Source organism: Triticum urartu, chromosome 5 (genome assembly GCF_003073215.2).
Source record: "Triticum urartu cultivar G1812 chromosome 5, Tu2.1, whole genome shotgun sequence".
NCBI lineage: Eukaryota > Viridiplantae > Streptophyta > Magnoliopsida > Poales > Poaceae > Triticum > Triticum urartu.
Genome location: NC_053026.1, coordinates 192,338,455 through 192,346,981, shown reverse-complemented (window position 1 = coordinate 192,346,981; position 8,527 = coordinate 192,338,455).

Below are 8,527 nucleotides of genomic sequence, written 5' to 3'. Positions count from 1 at the left end.
TAAGGAGTTAATGCTTCTGAAAGATTGTGTCTCGGTCATCCATTTCTCAAACACCATGTAGTGCGAGAAATCCAACGAAGGAGATCGAGCCTGGTGGGGAAAAGTGCGCAAACCTCTGCAGAGTGTATAAAATAATCATGGTTAGCCGTGTCCCTGGTTATGGACATCTTGAGTATCTAGTACTTGGAATATCCTAAGTATCTCATCACTATTAAATAATATTGTTGGGTTGTTAATTACTTTAATGGGGATTGAGTTGGAGGAACCTTCTCAATGATGTTTCAACTACCATGATAGTTAAATAAAATCTATTCCTTTGTTGCAGGGAAAATTTGGCTTTTCACAAAAACTATAACCATAGAGCATTCCACCAGCCAAATATGCATGTAGTGATAGCATTATTTTGTTCTTGCTCTACTGTGTTATTTTGCCACCATATTCCATGTGCTGACCCGTTTTCGGGCTGCAATGTATTATGTTGCAGACTTTTCAGACGAGGAGTAAGGTTTGTTAGGTCATTGCCGTGCAGCTCAGCTATGCCATTGGAGTTGATGGACTCACTTTATCTTCCAAGCCTTCCGCTGTTATCGTATTAGATGGCCTTAAGCCATATTTATTGTAATAAGTTCTCTTTTGAGACATTCGATGTAATAAGTGTGTGATTGCTACTCTGTTATAAATCCTCAAGTACTGTGTGTGTCAGCATTGCCGATCCAGGGATGACACTGAAGCACAGAGACTTGACCGTTTGAGGTCGGGTCGCTATAGGTTTTGGCGCAGGTAGGTGGAAGGTGGCTAGGGTCCTTGGCGCAGGCAGATCGGGAACTAGATGTGGCGGAAGAGGTTGCTTTGTATACCATGTAAAAGCTGGTTAAGCGTTCCTACTCCCAACAGGGGAGCTGCATGAGTATATATTGATTGTGGCTTGGAGTACAAGGATTGGCAGCGTCGAGGCTAACCAACAGGAGATATTACAGAAGGTTTTAACAGGAGATAGAAGGAGATACAACACAAAATATCTACCCGGTACTCCAACGTGACACACAAGGTGTCCGACCCAAGAGGCTCATAACAACATCTTTAACATGGACTACATACAAATGTATATAGACGTATTTTAGAGTGTAGATTCACTCATTTTGCTTCGTATATAATCCATATTGGATTCTCTAGAAGGACTTATATTCAGGAATGGAGGGAGTAGTAAATGTTTTGGTTTCTACCATTCTATGTGAGTCTTGATGTAATAAGATAAGCCTGCCATGGAAGTAGTCACAAAATAGTCATCTGGAAATGACGTAGGGGGTTGTCCCTTCTCATCATGTTCAGTTTTCTTTCATGTTTTTCACTGAACTGGGCCATTCACTACAAAAAAATACGCTTCCGTGATGATACGTGTTTGTCACAATAGGTCACGTTTTCTGTCATGTGTGTACATCCATGACGATTTTATGATAGAATCAAGATACTCATACCTGTGTTGTCGTAGAAGTGTTCCATGACAATACCAAAATTATCATCACGGAAGTGTTCACTTCCATCACGATAAACTATGCGTCATGGAAGTGCATTCGTCAAGGGTAACCAACACGTGGCATCCACCGTCACGGGTCACCATTAAGTTATCGGGTCCGGTTTTGGATCCGATAACCCGTTAATAGCCCAGACCAATGGGGATTTTCCATGTGTAAAATTCTCATTAGCCAAAGGAAACACGTGTCAGCTCGTCATTGGGTCAGATAGGCACCTATGATATGCCGACACGTGCGACGACCCAACACTGGCCTATTTAGCTTACAAAGGCCGGCCTGTTTGACTTGGTCAAAAGTTAGCGGGCCGACCCATGAAAAGCATCTTAACGGTCTGTTCGCATATAGCCCATTTTACGGCCCGGTAACTCACGGACCGTTAGGGCCTTCCCGAAATCGGCCCAACAACGTCATGTGGGCCGTCGAATATAACACCGGCACATTTCACTTTTGGCCCATGTATGGCCCACGACGTCTTTTGGCCCATATGAGGCCTTTCGTATCTTTAGGCCCTTTAGTGACCCACGGTGACTCTGGCCCATAATGAACAGTAAATTTCTTTGTACCCATTAACGACCCATGATTCACATGGGCCGTTTTCGGCCCGTGTTAGCTTTCGGCCTACTGACGGCCCATACATTCTTGGGCTCCTTTCCGGCCCTTGATTACTTCCGGCCCATTACTGGCTTGTTCCCTTAATGGGCCAAATTTGGCCCGTGGTTAGAATCGGCCCGTTTGTGGCATGTTAACAAATTGCGCCATTTCCAGCCCGTCCTATATTCTGGCCCATTAACGACCCGTTGTGCCTATGACAGAATTAAGCCTTTGTTATCCTCTGGTCTGTTAACGGCCCGTTGCCATGCTGGCCCGATACCAATTACGCTCGTTTATGGCCCATGTGGACCCATTTATCTGACGACCCGAGGCCCACCGATTCTATGGCCCGTTGGAGGCCCATTTATCCGACGGCCCGTAGGAGGCCCATGGATCCTACATCTTGTAGTAGGCTCAAGGTTACCACGGTCCGTATATGGCCCATGGTTGTTGCGGCCACTAGCAAACCAGAGAAAAAGAAGACTAGGAAATAAATAAGCCAGAAACTAAGGCTAGGCTATTAAGGCAATTGCACAAATTACATCCACTGGGCATCAAAGTTCGCCACTAGTGCAAATATGGGGAACACCCTACACTATACAAAAATTTCTTGCTGTTTTCTTGAGCTGGTGGATGCACGTTAAGAACAAATTTTCTATCGCCACAAAACAAATTACAACCATAAAACAAATGGAAGGTTGGCATAAAAGTTAACAGTCTGGCAGATAAATGCACCACCAGAAGTTCAGAAGCTCAGTTCATTTGACCTGACTGTTAAGTTTTCATGTTGTACTGTCCAATGGAGCACCATAACCTTTGCCTTCATTTCTCCTAGGCTCCTGAAGAGCGTTGCAAATGTATGATCGTCTGGTTTCAAAACCATGCATATCTTGACAACATCAAACAATGGTTGTCCTTGTTTCACAAAGGGTCTCTGTTAGGGAATGGACTTGTGTCTGGAGCATAGATATAACATTGTTTTGAGCTTTCATATCTTGATCATGAGGCAGTTTGGATGAGATTACCTTAACAACCAACCCAGTATTACACAGGAACAGGCTTTTGGCACTGTTAGTGGACAGGTGCTGACCCACTGCAGCAAGAGGTGACATTGCGGTTATAGTTGCCTCGTCACCTTCAGAAGGTGGTGGTTCCACCATTTTTTCCATAGCTTGCTGAAAAGTTGAGTTTTTACATTAGTAGTATGAGAACAAAATATATTAAGGAGGCAGTAAAACCAAACAAAATAGCTTTGGCCTATATACAGAACTTATTCTGGTGAACCCATGTAAAATATTAGTTGTATTTTACTGCAAAGTACATAATAAAACCAGGTTCCAAACATATGACCATGTACCATGGCTAATGTATTGTCTATTTCTTCACATTGTATTGATAGCTAAGGATAAAGAGACAAAGTTTATAATACAGTAATCATAGTATCAGATCATTCATATCACAGAACAACTGAGAACAGACAAACAAGCAATTGTAACGTTGTGTGGTCAAGTCCAGCACGAAACTAGATTACAGATCAAGATCAAAGGAACATCACTCCTCTCTTTTAAACCTTGTAAGATGCAATGATACGCTAAGACAATTGTGTATAAAATTGAAAAGAGTAACAGACATTGGCTGCAAACCATGCAGTTCAATGCACAAGTCAGAGTAAGTAGTAGTTAAAAGGCATGAGGATTAAGGACTTACAACATCGGCTTTGACTGGTGTAGCCATGCCCTTCGTCTTGCTGGTGTGACAGTCCTTGAAGATTTCCACAACATTTGGTTCAGGTACTTTTTGGTCCTTGCGGGCTTTCCTCTGCATTTGGAAGATGTCAACATAGATCTGATAATATGGCACATCGAAAAGAGTGAAACATCGGCTAATTAAAAGAGCCTTGCAGTGTGCAATATATCTACGAGATCCTGTCTTCTGTTGGAATTTCACTTTCGTACGGTTGGTCTTGTTCTTTGAACAGTTCACCTACAAGATGATAGATTTGTGAGGCACATGCGTAAATAGGAGTTCAACATATGATATGATCACATACATATAACATACTTGATACTTTGGATCAGACCAGTGTTTAACGAGGCCTCTCCAGTCTTCATCCGATATATTTTCCACTAGAGATGTTTGGGCAAGTTCACTGTCACAGAGCAGAGTTGAAAACATGGCTGCAAGCTTGTCTGGTTGCATCATCTTGGCTATCCAACTTGAACCTCATCTGTTGAAAATTATGGGAGTCTCATTATTAGCAAACCTAGAAAGTATGGGACAGAGCAAGGCAATATTACTAGTTTCCATACATAACCATACTTATGGATAAATGGTCGAGGAAGGTGATGAACTGGGTTTCATCTTTGTCATTCCTATACTGAATCCATGTTGGGAGGATACGTGCATGACACCTAACGGCAACCGCTGCCTCTGATACTAACTTGGCCGACTCTGTAGCATCACATGGCCTTTTTAAACCTGCCTCTAAACAAATCTCCATTCTTCCTCCTCTAGATTTAGTTAACCTATCGAGCATTATCCCTGATGTTTGTTTCCTCTTGGCCTAGGTGCTAGTCCAACAACAAACATAGGAAGTGTTAGTGTACATCAAACTGTGAGACTACATATAAACAAGCATGCAACTATAACTTGACTCCAGCAACTACCTTCTTTCTGTTAAAGCTCACAAGGTTCATCTGATCTTTCCAACCCATCTTGTGTCAAGAGTGCTTTAGAAGTAGTGTCAGGTGGCAAGGGAGCTTGGGAACGTGCTGCTAGCTGAGTTGACAAATGAGTAACTCGTGCAGCTCGTGGTATTGTGGAAGGTGTTGCAACAACTAGGGCTGTCACTGCTTCTTTGGTGGCAGATATTAATTTCTGTTTGGCTTGTTTTGCAACTCGTGTAGCACGGGATACCGCGTTTGTACAATATTCCGGTGGACTTTGACCTTCTATTGCACCATCAGTACCAGCAGAATTTGCATAACTCTTCTACTTCCGTTTCCATGTGTCCCTAGTACTAACACCATCCCCTGTCATTCTGTGTTCCTTCCTCTTTCTCTGTGCAATGTTAAGTTAAGCCAACAAGAAAAAGAATAAAAATTTAGTTCTTTAGAACAAATCGAGCATGATACAGACGAACTGAACTTTGATGTTAGACAACCACATGATAGGATGATGTAATATGTACGAAAAACATGACACCATGAGATAATCAGAACGATGATGTGTAAACTAAGCAGAAGTCATTTTAATAAACTAGAAGCAATGCAATGGAAGGTAGACACCATATGAAAGATGCTACAAATATCACTCTGCCAAGTTAACGTTGTCTCATCATAACTGCCGTTTAAACAGATGTGAAGTAGTACAAGAAATAAATCATATGTAAGATGCAAACAACATAACACTACCAAGTTAAAGTTCTCTCGTCATTAGTGCCATTGCATATTAACAACATTGCATATTCACAGCTCATGACATGTAAACTCAGAAGAAGGCATTTCAACAAATTAGAAGCAATGAAAGTTAGACACCATATGTAACACCCAATGAATATCACTCTACCAAGTTAAAACTGTCTCGTCATTAGTGCCATTTCAACAAATTAGTAGTACAAGCTAGAAAATAACGCGAGATGTCAACTATATCAAACTCCCAAGTGAAACATGTCTTGTGAAAAGTGATTGTTGCAGGTTACACAATAGTAGTACTTTGATGTAAGAACATGGTGTGATAGACAGATATTGTATGTTCTAGAAACAGGAACACGTGTCTTATTCACAAGTATAATGTGTAAAGTAAGCAGATGGAATTCAAAAAAATTAGAAACAATACAAGCTACACATCATACATAACATGCAACCACATATAACAGTGCCATGTTAGAGGGAGCACCTCTAATGGTGGACAAGGGGGGACGTGCTCATCATCAACACAACTAATTGGAATGTCGATGCATGTGTTGTGTTCCAAATCTTGTTGGGGGGATGGCCGAGTAGAATGTGTAGAGGCCCTTCGTTTGGAAGAAGCACCTTTATCCACTACCTTGCTAATTTCCTTCTATGTTATTGATTTTGCATTGTCAAGTAAAACCGACAAGAAAAAGAAATAAAATTCACTCTTCAGAACTCATTCATGCATGATACTGACAATCACTACCTTGATGTAAGGCAAACACATGATACGAGGATGGGATATGTACAAAAAACAGGACAGCATGGCATATTAACAACTATTTGTGTAAACTAAGCAAAACTAGTTTAATCAAATTACAAGCAATACAAGTGAGGCACCGTATGCAACATGCAAGACAGTATCACACTGCCAAGCTAGAGAAAGTACCCGGGATGCCGGTTTCGCCGGAAGACCACCATCAGTCCCTTCCTTATTTTTTGCTTCCTATTTCTTAATTGTATTGCCTTGTCAAGTCAAACCCACAAGAAAAATGAATAAAAATTCGCTTTTCAGAACTCATTGATGCAGGATGCTGACGAGCACTACTTTAATGTAAGTTGACCGCATGATAGGACGATTGAATGTGTAAGAAAAAGGACATCATGGCATCACAGCTATGATGTGTGAACTAAGCAGAAGGCATTTCAACAAATTAGAAGCAATGAAAGCTAGAGACCATATGAAAGATGCAACGAATATCACTCTACCAAGTTAAAACTGTCTCGTCATAAGTTCCATTTCAACAAACTAGAAGTAGGACAAGCTAGAAAAGAATGTGATATGTAACCTATATCACACTCCCAAGTCAAACATGTCTTGCGAGAAGTGATTGTTGCAGGTTACACAACACTAGTACTTTGATGTAAGAACATGGTGTGATAGACAGATATTGTATGTTCTAGAAACAGGAACACTTGTCTTATTCACAAGTATAATGTGTAAAGTAAGAAGATGGAATTCAACAAAATTAGAAGCAATACAAGCTAGACATCATACATAACATGCAACCACATATAACAGTGCCAAGTTAGAGGGAGCACCTGTGATGGTGAACTAGGGGAGAAGTGCTCATCGTCAACACAACTACATTGAGTGTCTATGCATGTGTTGTCTTGCAAATCTTCTTGGGGGGGGGGTGGCGGAGTAGAATCTATAGAGGCCCTCTGTTTGGAAGGAGAACTGAGGGAGTCCTGGATTAGGGGGTGTCCGGATAGCCGGACTATACCTTCGGCCGGACTCATGGACTATGAAGATACAAGATTGAAGACTTCGTCCCGTGTCCGGAAGGGACTTTCCTTGGCGTGGAAGGCAAGCTTGGCGATACGGATATGTAGATTTCCTACCATTGTAACTGACTCTGTGTAACCCTAGCCCTCTCCGGTGTCTATATAAACCGGAGGGTTTTAGTCCGTAGGGACAACAATCATACCATAGGCTAGCTTCTAGGGTTTAGCCTCCTTGATCTCGTGGTAGATCTACTCTTGTACTACCCATATCATCAATATTAATCAAGCAGGACGTAGGGTTTTACCTCCATCAAGAGGGCCCGAACCTGGGCAAAACATTGTGTCCCCTGCCTCCTGTTACCATCCGCCTAGACGCACAGTTCGGGACCCCCTACCCGAGATCCGCCGGTTTTGACACCGACATTGGTGCTTTCATTAAGAGTTCCTCTGTGCCGTCGCCATCAGGAAGGATGCCTCATCCCGTCTTTAAAGACGGCACCGTTGCTAAGGGAGCTTTGGCTGTCGGCCAGACTCTTAGGCTAGGTGGTTTCCTTATGACCGCCCGTTCGGCTACTGCACCGACGATGACCTCTCGGGTCATCGAAAGAAATCTTCACGTCAGCTCGGAATTCGCCGAGCAGCTAGATCCAATGGAGCTCTCTTCCCTAAATGAGCTCTTGGATCGCTTCGTCGCCCTGGGAGTCGCTACGGATTACGACCAGATTGGGCCTAAACCCGATCTAAGAGAGATTAACTCTCCCCAGGTCACCCATTACGTTGCCGTGGTAGAGGGACAGCGCGGCGACCCCTCATCTATCTTAAGGACTATCTATGTCTGGATTCCCGATCCCTCCAAGCCGGATACCCGCAGAGGGGAGGACATCACTCAAGACCTGAACTTAAAGTCAGGCGACAGGCTAGATTCATTGGACAGCATCCAAGAATCCAAACTTCCGAGTTCGGAAACTCCTTGGCCCCTGGGTCTCAGATTGGGTGAGGTTTCGGATTTGATTCCACCCACCCACTCGTACATAAGCGATCTATCCCAAATTAGGCAAGAGCCCGAAGAAACCGTACATCATTACTGGGCCAAATTCCTCCTGGTTATGAACAAGATACAGGACTGCCGCGAGGAAGACGTAATTTCATTCTTCTGCAATAATTGCACGGACAAGGGAATCCTCAACGCCATAAGTCGCCGTGATATTACACGCTTCGCTG